At 41.9% G+C, this 17,533-nt stretch overlaps 1 pseudogene; it reads right to left on the reverse strand.

The window, feature by feature from the left end:
• Nucleotides 1-5,043: 5,043 nt before the first annotated feature.
• LOC125441381 lies at nt 5,044-5,158 on the reverse strand (annotated as a pseudogene).
• Nucleotides 5,159-17,533: the final 12,375 nt, after the last annotated feature.

The following is a 17,533-nucleotide window of genomic DNA, read 5'->3' on the forward strand; positions in this document are numbered from 1 at the left end:
CCCTTGCCTTTTATATTACAGAATGCTTACCTTGTGTCGCCCCCCCCCCCCCATGCAAATTCTGGAAGTTAGCAACCTTAGCTCTCTGGCATTATAATCTGTTAAAGCCTCTCTCCAAACTCCACCTCCCCATTTCCACCCCCAATTCTCCAGGAATTTTTCTGACAAGCCTGCACAACAACCCTCTTCTCCAAAATGCACGGCCTCCGGCTCTTGCTTAATTCAAAGGATGCCCTGTCCCTCCTGTCTCTTCCTGGATTGTGTTCCTTTTGAGGGGAGTTTGAGGCAGACTTTCAAGACAGGTTCATAATGTCTCTCCCTGATGCCAAACTATTTTAAGACTCATCCATCCTGGCATTAATGCGAAGGCTGCTGATCGTGTCGCTAGGCAACCGCAATTTGGTCGTGAAGCCTCTCCTGGTATGCGCGTTTGCCTGAAAACAAAAGGAAGCTGAGAGGAAGAATGTTTCAATTTGGAATGGTGGCTTCTTCACTGCTTCTCGGGCAAGCTCAGCATGCTTCAAGGCACAAGGCTCAAGTTTCACATGCACGGACGATTTCTTATGGCTTGGTTATGGCTTGACCAGCAGCTGAATGTATCAACCACATTACGCTCCAATAGAGGTGGAACATCTGTGACTGTTTGCTCATGATGGTTTGGATGCAATTTACTGATTCTTGCTGCTGCCTTGAGGTGATGGAGGTGCATAACAGTGTGAAGCAGCCCACAATTGAATCATATCATTTTCTGCTCTTTTCCCAATATCTGAAAGAGAAATGTGCGGGTCTCATTTTCCCTCCCACTATGTTTTCCAGCTGCATTGCAGAACCAAAATCTCTGTAGAAGACCAGAATTTGGTTCCATGTATTCAGTGTTATTCAAAACTGGATGCTAGAGAATCAGAACAACAACAGTGGACAAGCAGGGACTCACAGGGGAAGGGAATTCCATTTTTCTCCACTTCCACTTCAGACAAGGCTTGCTGACCTATAGTTAAGGTCTGGAGAGTTTCTGTAATTACAAATGATCTCCAGATGCCAGGCATCAATTCCCATGGAGGAAATGGCAGCTTTGGAGTGTAGACTCCATGGAATCATACTGAGCAGTGGTCTAGCAAATGGGTGTAGGGCAGTGATGGCGGACATTTTCGAGGCCGAGTGCCCAAACTGTAACCCAAAACCCACTTATTTATCACAAAGTGCCAACACGGCAATTTAACCTGAATACTGAGGTTTTAGTTAAGAAAAAATGGTTGGCTCCGAGGCGTGTGTTACTCGGGAGTAAGCTTGGTGGTAGTTGTTGGCTTTGCTTTGAAGCAACCATGCAATTCTTCGAACGAGTGAATCATGACCCTAGGAGGGTTTGCTCAGAAGCAAGCCACATTGCCAGCCCATTGTCAGCTTACTCCCAGGTAAAGGATCATGCTTTAGTTCTTTGCATGAAAATCAGTGGGGTTTAACAGTGCTTAGCAGGGTTACCTATGCTGCTTCCCCAAAACTAGGCCTTAGGATTAATGCTAATAATCGAGCCCAGCAGCCCAGGCCAGCCTAGATGTGTGTGTGGAGGGGGCGATTTTCCCCCACATGATGAACTCCGTGCGTGCCCACAGAGAGGGCTCTGAGTGCCACCTCTGGCACCCATGCCATAGGTTCGCCATCACTGGGGTAGTGGGGCTGGAGGACTGGGTGCCACTTCCTTGGGGGTGCATTGTAGGACCACGCTCCCCCTCGCAACTGTGCCCTAGGCTCCAAGCGTCCTATGGATTTCAGGGCAGGGGTGCAATTGAATGTCAGTAACTGGGTTCACCCCTCTCCCAAACTCCAAGTGGAGCTCAGAAGCAGGGTCAGCCATGCTCACTCCACCCCTGAGATCCATGTGGAGTTCAGTGGACACTGCTGTGTGGTGTGGGCTAGCCCTGGGCTCCATTTTATAAAGCTATGACCCTGCCACTGAGCTCCCTCCCCTGTCTCCAAATTCTGCCTTCTCCAGGCTCCGTCCCCAAGTCTCCAGGAGTTCCCCAAGTCAGATCTCTTGGTCTCTTATGAACCAGTCAGATTCTAGATCTAGTGATTTAGCAGAGTTCACAATGCTTTGTGTGTGTGTGTGTGTGTGCCAGGTAGAAAATCACTCAGAGCCTTTTCAAGCAAATATACTATGTTTATTCAAGCAAATATACTATGTTTATTGTAGGAACTCCATTTCCAGATAGGACAGATTGAACATAGTTTCCTAATCTAGTCTAACTAACTAGGATGGAGGGAGATACAGGCCCTGCATCCGACCCTCATAATTGCAAGATTGCAAGTGGGTATGTGAGTGGAGGAGAACAAGCAGGACGTTTCCCTGAGAGTATCCATCAAGACTGGAATTTGTACATTAAAAAATCAGTAAAATTCAGGTTTGAGTTTTTTGGACTTTAAAATTATTAAAAACCTGAAAAGCATGAATATTTTGGTTACCTGAGAAAAAATAACAACCCAAAATTCAGGTCAGTTTAACCTTATGGGGATTTTTTTTAGAATTTTAAAGTTTTCTACCTGTAAGGGGTGCAGGGTAGCTTGGGGGAAATCTCCTGATGAAACCAACCAAATTTGGTGAAGTTTGGTTCAGTGGGTCCAATTGTATGGGCCCCCAAAGGGGTTCACATCTTCTTTTTTTGTCCCTCTGCAAACCTGAGAATGCTCCTGTTTTGCAGATTTTTTGATCTTTGACTATTAGACATAAGACTATTAGACATAATCTTTGACTATTAGACATAAGATGTCAATTGCTGCAGAATTAGAATGTGACTAGTGAAATGCCAGAAATAATAAAAAGTGCACATAGAAATCTGGCCAAAGGTGCCTTTGAGTGCCTTCTATCGCTCCTCTGGTTTGTCATATGTTTGCTATAGACTACTCACTTCCAGGACTGTTTTTTCCCCCTTTAGTATTAAAAAAAAAGTTGATTGCTTGCCATGCAAATGGAATGGAGATGAGACTATTGTAATGGCTGCCTTTGTCCCAGAGACAACTGTGGCTCCCTAAAGATGGGAAGGAAGCAAAAAAGGAAAGGATTTCAATAGTGGCTACAAAATGGTTTATTATGAAGACATTGCCCAATTATTGCTGATTAAAATCCTTCCTTGGAGCATCTCAATTCATTTCTGTCTCCAGATTATGTTCCTTTTAGAATCATACAATCATAGAGTTGGAAGAGACCCCAAAGGCCATCAAGTCCAACCCCCTGCAATACAGGAAAACACAATCAAAGCTGACCTATAGCGGTGCGGAGGGAGAGAGAATGGTCTTTCTCCCGGAATGCTGCCCTGTCAGACCAGTCAGAACAGTGCACTCCTTTCTCTTTTAGTATTTTTGACCATGGGATCGCACCCAGTAGATTCCTAAGCTTACGGAAGTCTGCTTTCTAAAAGTCTAGGTTGTGTGTCTGACAAGACTTAGTATCCTCTTTCCGCTGGATAACAAACTCCATGAGAAAATGATCACTCACCTAAGAATCCTACCACCTCCACTCCACTAATCAGGTTGTCATTATTGGTTTGGAACAGATCTAAACTAGCTGTTCCCCTTGTTGCTTCTTCCACCTTTTGGACCATGAAACTGTGTGCAAGGCAAGTGAGACCTTTTTTCGGACCTGATAGACTCCCAGCAAATATCTGAATAATTGGAATCTCCCATTACTAATATTTGTCTTCTTTGTACAAGTGTGTCCATCTGTTCCAAGAATGCCTCATCGATCTCTTCAGAGTGGCACGGGGATCTACAATAGAGCCTCACACTGAGATCAGTGTTGTATCTCTCTGCCTTCATTTCTACCCAAATGCTCACCTGGTGTCATGATCGGTTCTCCCTCTGTATCGGACAGCAAAGATGACAGCAGCCTACCACACACCCCTGTTAATCCCCCCCCCCGACAGCTGTAAGGCTGAACACACTCAGACAAAGCTAACTTCAGAAAAGGAACTTTATTGATTTATGTCGCCCTAACTACAGGGTGCTGGAACTGAGGATTCATGTCCTCAGTTCCAGTATTTATTTTATTTCTGAACTCAACAACAACCAATCAGCTTTCTCTGCCCACCCAGTCTCTGGCCTCTCATTGGCTGTGAAGCTCTGGTGGGATGTAGCTTTTCAATTTGCTTTCCCGCTCTTTTTGGAAAAAGGCGAAAGCCGGTGCATGCTGGGACTTGCAGTCCTGACAACAGCGAAGGAATGTTTCAGGAGTGGAGGCGTGAGAGCAGCGGTTCATCAGAAGAGGACGAGCCAGCTGTTGATCCAGAGTCCTCTGCGGGGCCCTCAATGTTAGGACTTTCTCAGAGTCACCCTCAGCACACCAAGCAAACAGTCCTCCCTGTTCACCCACCCCTTTAGAGCAGGGTCGCCAACGGTTACACCTCGAATAAGCTGAGCGTAGACCATCAGCTCAACTGGTTGTTTGTCATTTGTAAGTTTCGAGCAGGATCAGCTCCCTAAAGCAAAGTCCTTTGGCGTTTCTGCCCTCACGCTGAGAAGAGACAGCTCACAGCCGGTGTGTTTTTGCAGAAAGCAATTCATCACCTCTGACGGCTACTCTGCTTCAGTTCCGTGGACTGCTCAGAAAAGCCTGCTTTCCGGTAACGACCCTTGGACTTTGCCCCCTGGACCTGCATTTTGGATTTGTGTTTTGGATTGTGACAACCTGGGGAACTGGTGAGCTTGCTTACTGGTTCTCAGACTGAACTCTAACCAGCGCCTTGTCAGGTGCCTTAAGAGACATTTCTGACCTGTGTTTAACCTGCAGTAAATATCTATCAGCTGCACCCTGTCTTCTGTCCATCCTTGACAGTCAGCCCATGACACCTAGCACTTTCTGTCCTACTCCTCTTCTCCACTGCTACTCCTTTTCATGGCTTCCAGAGAGTGAGCAGCAGAGCTAATAGCAAGCCCCACCTCTCAGAAGCCTAGCACTTTCTGTCCCACTTCTCTTCTCCACTGCTACTCCTCTCCACTCCTCTCTCATAAACTACGTGTGTGACTACGAGATAGAAAGGAAGAAGCCCTGTTTTATAGTCTTGGCAAGAATCAGATATGAAAATATAGGTGTTGGCAAAGTGTTCAAACTTCACACTGATAAGAACAGATACTGCACTTGGTCTTAGCCAAAAGGCCGAGAAGTCCAGCAACTGCTTTCTGGCAACTTTTTGATCCCCTCTGCTTCTTCTTCCATGTTAAATACTGTCAATATGGTTAAGTTATTCTGGGAAAGGGGGGGGGGCAAGAACCTGCAATGTTTTACTATTTATCAATAGCAAAATGAGGAGAGTTGAGTTAAAACCTCAGCAGGCATTGGTAGATCAAATGTTTTAAACAAAACCTCAAATTTGCTTGTGTCACGGTACAATGCCAGATTGGGTGGGTAACTGGGAGATCAACAGGTTGCTATGGAAACTGATATAGAATTCAAAGTCGCAACTTCCCTGTTGCATTGAAGGAAGATTTGGCTAAAGCTTGGTGTTTCAGTGGAAGAAATAAAAAATGGCAAATAATATGGTTTTTATAATGTGGGCCCAGAAGCACTTCTGCCCTGTGCAAGTGGATTGATCCAGTCCAAGTTCGACATTGCTAAGTCTTGCTGGGCAGTAGTTTCAGTCTGTATACAAGGGGCTCCTTCTCACCAACAGCAGGGGAGGAGGGGATTTGCTTCCTTCATCAGTCTGAATAGTTCAGACTAGTCTGAGGTTGTCAGAATTTGGAGCAAAGCAAGGTCAACCTTGGACAGTACTTTGATGGGAGCATAACTGATGAAAATGGGTCTTGGGGGGAACACAACGTGCACCCTGCCTGCCATTTGGTCAGGGTCCATGGGGGTGCATTGCTGAGCCACCCCCCCCCCCCCACAACTGTGTCTCTGCCCAAACTCCATGTGAAGTTCAGGAGTAGGGGTGAAGTTGGGGGGACACCCCACCAATGGACCTCCCATGTTGTCAGGTCCACGCCTGTCAGTGCTTAGATGTCTTGCTGTGTGGGAATTGCAAATGTTTCCTGTAAATGCTTTCCTGTTTCCCTCTCCCCTCCCTGGCAATTCCCTGGTGCCAGCCCTCCTGCGGGAAGGTGCGAATGTTCCCAGGTTTCTTGAAGCTCTGTAGTGCAAATGTTATACACTTTGTGAAACACATTTGGTAGGAATCAAATGGGGGGGGGAATTGAAGGATATAATTGCTGGATCTAAGCGGGAGAGCTTAGATTCAGCTTTCTCTGTTACTCTACGCGTTGTAGAAATAAACTGCTTTAGGACTTTCCTACGGTCTTTGTTATTTCCACGTTCGAGAGCCTGACACATGTGACCTGGCCAAGCAGCGTCCAGGGCTCCAGTCCCGCTGTCCCCACCCATGGTTATGCTATTGAACCAGGTAGTTTCAGAGGGTAGCCATGTTGATCTGCAGTAGCACAGCAGGATTCAAGTCCAGTAGCATTTTAGCATCCAACCACATTTTCAGGGAATGAGCTTTCAAGAGTCAAAGTTTCCTTTGTCAGGCACAAGTAGAAATGGAGACCCTTGCATTCTGACTGAAATACAAGAACTCAGGGATCTCCATTCTTACTTTTATTTGATGAAGGAAGCTTTGACTTTTGTAAGCTTATACCTCCCAAATCTTGTTGATCTAGTAGGTTCTCAGGACTTCAAACAGGATTGCCAACCTCCATGAAGCTCCTGGAAATCCCCTGCTTTTACAATTATCACCAGGTAAGCTAGATCAATTTCCCTGGAGAAAATGGAGGCTTTAGAGGGTGGACTCTGTGGCATTATGCCCCTCTCCAAACCTGATCTCTCCAGGCTCCACCCTAAAAATATCCAGATTTTCCCCAACTTAACTAAAAAAAGAACAGGGTAATTTAGAACAGGGTAACCATGACCCACCCCACCTTGAACACCTAGCCAGTGGAGCCACTGCTCCCCAGGCCTGGCAAAGCCCTCTCACCCCAACTGTCCCAATTCTACCCATCCCAAGCCACACCTTCTAACCCTCCCCCACCCCAAGCTTTACCTTCTAACCTTCCCCACCTTGCAACCCCCCCTCACTCCAATACTCATCTTCCAAACGTTCCCCCAATTCCTGGGCACACCATCCAACACTCCCCCAACCCTCACCTTGCCATCCCTCCCCCACCTCATGCCATACTTTCCAATCCTTCCCCTACCTAGAGGCTTGCCTTGCCATCTTCTCCCATCCCAGTACTAACCTTCCAACCCTCCCCCATCCCAAGTCTCACCTTTCACCCTCCCCACCCTCCCGCACCAGAACCCTCATCTTTCTGACCTCCCCACTCAAAGCCACTCCAATTGACCATCCCCTAATCTGCTACACCAAGCCTCACTTTTCAACCCTCCTGCTTCCCCAAGCCATTCTATTCCATCCTCCCCCTATCCTCATCTTCCTTCCTATCCCAAGCCACACCTGTCCAACCTTGTCCACCCCCAAGCCACAGACCCAGAACCAGGTAGGTGGCAAGCCTTGCATGGGGAGCAGGGGGGGCAATATAGACCAAATAAAGTCCATTGTGAGGGGGAATGCTTCCTCCTCCACTGTTTGCTTGAATCTATCACATCTCCCCCGCAATGGGCTTTGCTGCTAGTTGAGATAATTTAACTGACAAAAATAGAAAAGCTCAAAAAAATATGCAAGGAGCTTCAATGAGAAATGAGAAAAGATTTTTCCTTCTCCTTGGTTGGTTGCTTAGTATGAATGAGCTCTGCAGCCAGTATTGGACCCTGTAGACAGATGGTGCTATGCAGGTGAAAGGTCTCATTATCTTTGAAAGAATCACTGAAGAATCGATTTTGTTTTCCCTGTGGTGTTTCAAGGAGACTATATACATCTGTGACGATCCAGTCCCATGCTTTATACATTGAGATCAATATGGAAGTGTTAATTTAGATAAAAGTACAAACTCCAGTTAGAGTTACCAGCTCTGGGTTGGGAAATTCCTGGAGATTTGCAAATGATGCCTGGGAAGTGTGGATTTGGGGAGGGAGTCGGGGTCCCAGGCTGGAGATCTCCTGGAATTATGACTGATCTCCAGGCAACACAGATGACATCCTCAGGAAAGTAGCCGTATTGGTTTGAAGCAGATGAAAAAACAATGCTGAGTTCAGTGGTACCTTTATGTGTGTGTGTGATGTGCATTAAGTGCCACCAAGCTGCTTCCAACTCATGGAGAGACTATAAATTAATGATCCCCAAAATGTCCTGTTGTTAACAGTCTTTCTCAGGTCTTGCAAACTGAAGGCTTGGGTTCCTTCATTGAGTCACTCCATCTCATGTTCCTACTGCCTTCAACTTTTCCCAGCATGTACTGTTGTTTAAAAATATACATGGGGGCAGAGGACAGAGCATCAGCTCTGGCTTTCTGAATCCCAGGATTTGACACAGTTCAATAAAACTGTTGGAATACCCTGAGTCTCAATTATTGACTGGCATAACAGACCCTTACAGGTACCCATATGCCCAGGTACAGAGGTTGGTCTTGGCCAGGTGCCTAAACTCTTGCAGAGTTGGCACCTTGTAGACCTCCAGGGGGAGAGTGTTTCAAAGTGCACAGGCCACCACAGAGAAGGCCCTCTGGGTAGCCCCCACCCCTCAAATCTCAGAAGGCAATGGAACCACCAGGAAGGCCACCCCCGCCCCCACCCGCTGACCTCAGCACCTGGGCAGGTCTGTATCAGAGGAGGTGCTCCTTCAGATATATAGGGCCCAGGCCACTTAGGGCTTTGTGCATCAGTACCAGCAATTTGAATTGGGGACGGTAGCCAACTGCAGTTTGTCCTATGGCAATTTTGTGAGTCAAATATAAGAACTGCAAGTGTCATGCCTAAATTCATATCTGCAATCTGGCAGAGTCATCTCTTCTGGAAAATAGCAGGTTTGAATGGTAGATGGATGGCCACAACCGCCCCATCCTCCAGGGTCATGCAAGGGAAGGGGAGTGAGGGGAGGGAGTGAGGGGTGGCATGCAAGACAGGGGAGGGAGGGGGAGGAGACCCAGCATCTGGACATGGCCCACCCACCCTAGCAGAGGGAGAGGGAGGGGTGGCATGCAAGGAGTGCAGCTTTCTGAGGACTTTATGTAATGAAAGGGAACACATTTCACAAATGTTTATTGCCCTTTCTACAAGCAGAGGGTTTTGCCATAAACACTTCATATTTCTTTCTTGATATTCAAAGTTCTAGTGTTAGGGGCATTTGGAAAGTAAGAATCCTTTCCATATGCCTTTTCAAACACATATTGTGTATCCCAATAGCCTTCTTTCTCTTGTGATAAACAGTTCTCTCCTTTCCCCCCTGCAATGCAATCACTTGAAAGACTTTTATCATTCCTGTACATCAGGCTGTTACTTTCGGGCCATAGCTTGACAGTACACAACGGCAGCTCCATCTACAAACTGTGAGTAATGCCACACTAGCCCTGCAGCCAAGAAAGATCTTCTTTTGTTTATATGGCAGCTTTTCCACGGATGAGGTGAAAAATTAAATTTGTTTCTACAGCAAAGTTTCATATCATTTACACATTTGAGGAGAGAATGACTTACTTCCAACAGTCTCTAAATTCTACAGAACTACTCTGTGTCTCCTGGCTGGAAAATCTAACGCCTCTAAAGAAACTGGAATTATATGTTCATTTAGCTCTAACTGGTTTCTAGACCTGCTAAAAGAAATTCTCTTAATCTCTTCTTACAAAATTTCTTTTTGAAATGCAACAATGTTTCTTTTCTTCTTTTAAGGAATTGAGAACCAGTTTTTGATCAACTCTGTTTTGATCAAAGAGAAATTCCAAGAAAGGGGGGACAGGAGCGGAGGGTTTGCACAATTTCAGAATTCCACTCTGTGGATGCTCAGAGGCAAGCTGTGTCTTTCAAAGCCATCTATGTTCCTGGTAGGGCATCACTCCATGGTGGGTAACATAAAAACAACTGCCAGTGCGTGAAGTTACCAGTGGGTTCATTGATTTCTCTTCAAAAAACAATGAAGAGAAATGAAAGCAAAGCAGCCTCTTTAAAGGAGAAAGAAGATATTACAAGGAATCAAAGCCTATAAAATAGCAATTTTTGGAAGAATAACCTCCCCTCTTCATAAAAACACAACAGTTTTTGATGGTGGTGCATTTTCCGGGCTGTGTGGCCATGCTCTGGTAGATTTTGCTCCTAATGTTTCATCTGCATCTATGACTGGCATCTTCTGTGCCATGGAGAGAAAAGCATGTTACTGGTACATGCCTCTGAAGATGCCAGCCATTGATGCAGGTGAAACATTAGGAGCAAAAACTGCCAGGCCACAGGCACACAGTCCAGAAAACCCACACAAGAACATAAGAACAAGCCAGCTGGATCAGACCAGAGTCCATCTAGTCCATCTCTCTGCTACTCGCAGTGGCCCACCAGGTGCCTTTGGGAGCTCACCTGCAGGAGGTGAAAGCAATGGCCCACAGTAGCCAGTTGATTCCAGCCATGAAAGCCTTCAATAATACAGCTACTGGTTTTACTGGGAAAACATGGAAAGACAAAACCTGGTTGCATCATGCCATTGGGGCAGATTACCTGAAGCCTTGTTACCTGAAGTGGTGAAAGCAGAGGCGTATCTAGGCAAACTGGAGCCCGGGGAGAAAATCTGAGTTTGGTGCTCCCCCCCCCGGTATGGACGACCACCCACAACGACCAAACAATGACTTTCTGCACCAGCTCACAAAACACCTCCCACTCCCAGCAAAGCATACAAGGCTCTCTCTCCACCAACTCTCTTTCCTAATTTTGTCCTCACACCAACCCTATGAGGTAGGGTGCTCCAATCCTTCAATCATCCTTGTTGCCCTTTTCTGCCCTTTTTCTATCTCTTCGATATCCTTTTTGAGATGTGGCGACCAGAACTGGACACAGTACTCCAAGTGCGGTCGCACCACGGCTTTATATAAAGGCATGACAATCCTTGCAGTTTTATTATCAACTCCTATCCTAATTATCCCCAGCATAGAGTTTGCCTTTTTCACAGCTGCCATGCATTGAGTTGACATTCCCATGGAACTATCAACTAAGACGCCCAAAACCCTTTCCTGGTCTGTGACTGATAGCACTGACCCTTGTAGCTGATGATGCTGATACCATATAGAAATATCTTGGCCCCAGAATTTACATGGGTAAGTTGTTTTTGCCATCTGTAGGAGGCTCCCAATAGATGGCCATCCAGCCTCTGTTTGAAAGCCTCCAAAGAAGGAGCCCCCACCACACTCCAAGGCAGCATAAACCACTTTTAAACAGCACTTACCGTCAGGAAGTTCTTTCTAAAGTTTAGGCAGAATCTCTTTTCTCATGGTTTGAATCCATAACTCCTTGCCCTAGTCTCTGGAACAGCAGGAAGCAAGCTTGCTCTATCTTCAAAATCCCTTCAAAAATTCAAACAAAATCCCTTCAAAATCCCTTCAAAAATTCAAACAAATATTTCAATATTTGAACATGACTATCATGCCACCCCTTAACCTTCTTTGCGCCAGACTAAACCTACCCAGCTTCCCAAGTCTCTTCCATACCCTTTACCATTTTGGTGATTCTTCTCTGGACTCACTCCAGCTTTTCAATACCCTTTGTGAACTGTGGTGCCCAGAACTGGGCACAGTTTTCCAGGTGAATACATTCTATGTACATTAAATGTGAGTACAGCTGAGCACATTCTATATTGCCAAGCAGAATAGTGATGAGAAGGAGTTGTTACCAAGGCTTGAAAATTAATTGGGGAGGGGAAGACATGGAAAAATCAGGTGGAGGGCAAAAGAAATGAACAATGAATGAGTGGGAAAGAGGGAGATTTTGTGAACTTTGCTTCTGGGGGTGGTGGGATGGGGTGGGTTGAGAGAGTTCTGAGAGAACTCAGCCGGCAGGCTTCATGTGTAGGAGTGGGGAAACAAAATAGGTCTTTTTGGGGTCCATAAAATGGAACCCCCAGTAGCAAAATTCACCAGACCTGGATGCTATTACCAGGAGGATCTCCTGGAGCCACCTTGAAAGTTTGGTGTCTCTATTTTCAAAAATTGTGCAGCCTGCTTTCACACTCAGAAATTCCCCATTGGCTACAATTGAGCCAAGGCACTGCAGAGCAGAGAATCTTAGGCAAATTTCTTGCAGTGTCTGTTAGGGGTGCGTTTTAAAGCGATTGGCACCAAACTTTCAGGGTATCATTCAGAGACTTTCCTGATGATATCATCCATGTTTGGTGAAGTTTGGTTCAGGGGGGCCAAAGTTATGTAACCTCAAAGGGTCAGCCTCCATCTCCTGTTAGCTCCAATTGGAAACAATAGGGGATGGGGAACCTCCTTTGGGGGTACATAACTTTGCCCCCCCTGAACTAAACTTCACCAGTCTTGGGTGGTATCATCAGGACAGTCTCCAGATTATGCCCTGAAATTTTCATGCTGCTAGCTTTAGAAATTTACCCCCCTGCAGGCCAAAATGTGAAAAAACACCAAAAATGCAAAAAAAAAATCAGACGGACCCTAATATGTTATTTATCTTATTCGGACATACCGATAATTTTTTGCTCAAATAAATCCAATCTGAATTTTATCAAATTTCTAGGGTATTGACCAAACCTAGTCCTGATCACGATCATTTGGAGCTTTTGCCCAACTCATGGAAGATTTTATAATTTGTGCAGATTTTTAAAATCAGCTGCCCCAACAGCACAAGGATCTTTACTGTATGACCGAAGGTAAGTTGTACCTTCTGTGGCAGCCAATTTGTGGCTGCATTCACCAAGCTGTATCAGAATTCCAAAGGTCCTCCCAGGCAAAAAGAAGCTGGGGGCCTTTGCTCTGTAGTATTATCACATGAATGACACATATTTGTGTTTAGAAACTAATAAGACACAAAATAGAGAAGATCTGTAATATTTTTAAACGAGTGTCTGCCATCAGGTTTCTCTGAGCAACAGCCAAAAATAAATCACTGATCCAATTACTTTGGCAGAGACAACTTGGCAGTCAGATGATACCAGTTGCATAAATATAGGGTTTCTTTTTGAAAAAAATATTTTTATTAAATTTTAACAAAATATAAAACAATTCTTAATACATAATTTTGGATAAAATAGGAAATGGGTAGAAAAGAAAAAAACATAACAAAAAGAAAGAAAGAAAGAAAGAAAGAAAGAAAGAAAGAAAGAAAGAAAGAAAGAAAGAAAGAAAGAAAGAAAGAAAGAAAGAAAGAAAGAAAGAAAGAAAGAAAGAAAGAAAGAAAGAAAGAAAGGAAAACAAAGAATAAACATAGGTTCCTCTCTTTTTCATTGAGGGAATTGTACAGTATATGGGGACCAAATAGAACATTTTGTACAAAATCTTAAGCTATTATAACACCAGTTTATAAATCATCACTACAGACATAAAAAATTTACATACATAGACTATATTCTGACAAAGAACATGGAGTCTATACAATGTGTAGAGATCCAGACACATAAAGAGTGGATTTCAGACCATGCTCCGGTGGTAGCTACATTCAGACTGGCAAAAGAGGACAAACAGTATAGATGGAGATATGATAATATTATAATGAAGAATGAAAGAAATAAGAAGATTTTACAGGAAGGAATAAATAATTATTTTCTAGAAAATAGAAACACCTGCCCCCAGATCGGATAAAGTTGTGGGATGCCTCGAAGGTAGTAATGAGAGGGTATTGTATATGAAATACAAAAAAGACAGAAAAAGGCACTGGAATAAGGAAAGACATCAATTAGTGGAAAAAATCAAAGACTGCGGAGATAAATTACAGAATAGAAATAATTTAATGACTATAAAGAATTGTAAAACCAACAATAAACAACTAGAAGAATTGGATCAGTCAGAGTTATGGAAAAAAAGACACATGGGTCAAAAATCAATTTCAAAGAACCAATATAAAGTCAAATGAAAACAACTAGCCACTTATTTAAAGAAAAAAAAAGAAAGAAAACAAAGAGTAAAAATCAATAATAAGTGAAAACAACGAAAGAATAACAGGAAACATAAGAATTAGACAAAGGTTTGCAGGTACAAATTCTATCAAAAAAATTCATTTAAAAGGATAGATACAGAAAGGATAGAAGAAATACATAAAAAAGATTCAACACAGGAGGAGAAACAAAGTATGGAGGAAGATATAACACAAGAAGAAAGAAATAGTAATAAAAGAATTAAAAGAACAACAAGTCTCCTGGTTTAGATGGATTTACAGCAGGACAAGCAAAGAAATGGCAGAAATTTTAATACCTGAATTGTGCTGTTATATAATAAGATATTAAAGGGACAGAGTACTTAGAAACATGGAGAGAAACAGAAATAATCACTATATTAAAACCAGGGACTAATCCAGAACAGGTTGAATCATATAGACCTATAAGTTTATTAAACCAGGATTATAAAAATATCTATCACTAAAATATTGTTTTAATAGAATAAAGGCAATATTACCAAAAAAATAATTGGTCAAGATCAATAATGGATTCGTGAAAGATAGAGACATTAGTTATCCCATAAGAAATGTATTGAATGTGATGGAACATGGAAAGGATAAAAAATATGCCATGATAAAATTAGATGTCTATATAGCATTTGACACAGTTAGCTTATGCATATTTTATTCCAAATGTGGAACAGACGGGATTTGGTAAAGGGATTAATAACGATATTAAAAGAATTATATATAAAACAATAAAGCAAAGATTATGATAAACAATGGATGGTCGGAAGAAATTAGGATAGAAAGAGAGTGAAACAAGTTGATGTCCGCTTTCTCCATCATTATTCGTAGAGTAGCAATGGAATATCTGAATGGATAGAATTAGAAATAACGGTAGGATCAAAAGGCTATAAAATCAATAAAGAAGAAATAAGAATAAATTTATTTTGCAGATGATTTATTACTAATAACAACTAATCCTGTAGAAACTTTAAAAGAATTAAAAATAATATTAGAAGACTTTCAAAAGTATTCTGGTTTGCGGTTAATACATGGAGAAAACTGAAATCCTGGGAAATAAATATAGAAAAAAAAACCACTAGGGAAGGAAATGGTGAAGAAGAAGATTAAATATTTAGGTATAACATTAACAAAACAAGAAGCGAAAAGATGGTTAAATATAATTACCTAAGTAATATGGAAAAAAATAACGAAGCAATTAAAGGAGTGAATAGAGAAGAATCTATCTATTTCTAAGAGAATAGTAGCATTAAAAAATGTGTATAATGCCAAAACTCTTCTATCTATTTCAGACTTTTGCCGCTAGAGATTAAGCAGTTGTTCAATTTGAAGAATGGGACAAGAAAATTAAACTATGGGCATTTAATCAAAAGAAACCAAGAGTGATGAATAAAATAGTCTATATGTCTAAAAAACTAATGGGCTGGGGGGTCTCCAAAATTACAGGAATACTAACAGGTATTCTCAAATAAAAAGTTTGATGGGAATTCAAATAGATAAAAGAGACAGATGGATGAAGTTCGAAAATGAAATAAATTTGAACACGGGTAGCTTTGGAATATATTCAAGTTGTTCAAAAATAGCAAAACAAAAAATTAATGCTAGTCTCTAGAAAGGTATCAATGGAAATCTGGGAGAACAAGGGAAAATGGATGCCAGGGTTACCTGGATGCGGCACCACTCAAGGAAAGGCTGGTTGGACAGGAAGGAACACATAATAAGATCTCTACATAGACAAGGAATATACAAGGTAGCAATAACCAAAATAATGAAAGAGGAGAATCAATGCCGTTTCCAAATTTTTTTAGGGGAGAAAGGAGGTAAAGAAAACTGTTTACTATTAAGAGGAATGTGGGAAAAGACAAAAGCCTCCATGAGGGAGAGGAAGAGTAAAGTAATGAAAAGTTGTATAAAAATATATGAGGAAAAGAAAGGACAAATCTTAGGTGTTTTATTAAAAAACATGATAGAAGATCAAGGATTTATGATAAGAATCATAATGGAAAAAATGGCAACAAAATGGAGTGAAAGACATAGAGCTTATTAAAAGGACTATAGACAATATAAATAAAATAAAAAATAGGACAACATGCAGAACCAGAGAAGAAATTAATATTAAAATGGTATAGAAAATAATCGAAACAGTTGGCATATATGATAAGTGGACTCAGTCCCAAATGTTGGCATTGTGGAGATAAAAATGCAATATATACCCATATGTGGCTAGAATGTATAGAAGTAAAAAATATGTGGGAAAATGTGATAAAATACATAGAAAAACATGTAAAGGTAAAAATAAAGATAAATATAGATTTACTATTTATAGGTATATTGGATTATACTATAATAGAACAAAGAAAAAGAAAACTTTTCAAATTCATGATCAGAGCGGCCCATGCAGTAATAGCATTGGGGTGGAAGGACAAAAAAATCTGGACAATGCAAAAATGGTTGGAATATATATGGGAGCAAATACAATTAGAAATTTTCGACACAATGTCAAGAAATCAAATATGGCAAGAAAAACAAAAGGATATGAAGGGGATTTGGATGGAATTCAAAGACTGGCTAAACGAAATTGGAATTACAGAAGAAAAATGGACAAGAAGATTGAAAAGAATGGACCTGCTGCTGCGCATCTAAAGAAGAGAAGAAGGAGGAGGGGGAGGGAAAAAAAGGGGGAAAAAGATATGGAGGATGTATATAAAGTACACAATATAAATCTGTAATAATTCCGAAATATCAATAAAAATATTTTAAAAATAAATAAAACCTCCCCAGAAGGAGGGAGCGGCCAGACTCCTCCCTAAAAAGATAACAAATATATATACAAGAATGAATTAGTGCATTGTTCTAGAAAATTAAAGGGAATTCGATCTAAATTTGTGAATCTTACTCCCTTATTCCAAAGTGATCTCCCTGGTTTGTTTAAACTATTTGTTAGATAACCCAGTCCCCTCTTTCTGTGTGATGTTCGCAGGTTTCCTTTTGGAAACAATACAGAGTCATCCGTAATTTTACATATACATATATATTCAACGTTGTTTATTATTTTATGCATTTTATTATTATACCGATTGTTATGTTCATCTTTTTTTCCTTGTTATTATTATGCCAATAAAGGCTTACTGTAAAAAAAAAAAGTGATTGTCTTGTGTGATGAAAGCCAGGTCAAATATTTTCATTAGTAATTTTTTTTTGGTCCTAAAATAATGGGAGCTGGAATTCTTCCAAGGAGCTTCCGCCAGGGTGAACCAAACCCCTTCAGCTTTTGACATGCCTGGTTAGATAGAGCAGATTAATTTTCCTAATAAAGAACAGAGCCAGCAAATTACACTTAATATACTAGGCAATGGTTCATGCAATTGTGTGTTTAACGTTCAGCCGCATCCTGACATCACAAACCTGACAATAGTCTCAATGATGAACAATGTTATAAGTCCGGGGTAGTAGTAGTAGTCGTTGTCGTCGTCATCGTCATCGTCATCGTAGTAGTAGTAAAGCCTTTATTGGCATTGTAAATTACAGTAAAACATTTATCAATTAAAAAAAACT

The sequence above is a fragment of the Sphaerodactylus townsendi genome, linkage group LG11 (genome assembly GCF_021028975.2).
Source record: "Sphaerodactylus townsendi isolate TG3544 linkage group LG11, MPM_Stown_v2.3, whole genome shotgun sequence".
NCBI lineage: Eukaryota > Metazoa > Chordata > Lepidosauria > Squamata > Sphaerodactylidae > Sphaerodactylus > Sphaerodactylus townsendi.